This window comes from Penaeus monodon, chromosome 25 (assembly GCF_015228065.2).
Source record: "Penaeus monodon isolate SGIC_2016 chromosome 25, NSTDA_Pmon_1, whole genome shotgun sequence".
NCBI lineage: Eukaryota > Metazoa > Arthropoda > Malacostraca > Decapoda > Penaeidae > Penaeus > Penaeus monodon.
In genome coordinates this window covers 8,568,677-8,569,078 of record NC_051410.1, presented here as the reverse complement: position 1 = coordinate 8,569,078, position 402 = coordinate 8,568,677, and positions in this window count along the sequence as shown.

Sequence of the window (402 nt, the reverse complement as noted above, 5' to 3'; positions counted from 1 at the left end):
GCACTGAAAGGCAGTAAGGTAGCTGGACATCGGGAAATGGGAAAAAAATATTCAAAATACCAAGTCATTTGCAGGGACGACATGCACGGGGGGAGGAGTAAAGAGAAATTTTATTGTTTTTAAAACTCCTTTTCTCTCTTTCTTGTCATTTTCCTTGCGATACGACATATTCTCATCTATCTCCTTTCCTCTCTTTCTTTCTGTAATAACTTATTAGCAACTTCGGGCACCATTCTGCTTGGAAAAAACACAACCATACGTTACAAATATCAGCAAGTTCATTAAATACGTGGTAACATTCATTACATCCAGTGCCATTAACTGAGATTAAACATATCGCTAAAATGTATACATTTTCGTGAGGGGAAAGGGGAGGGTGGAGGGGGTTCTGAGGGGATAGAA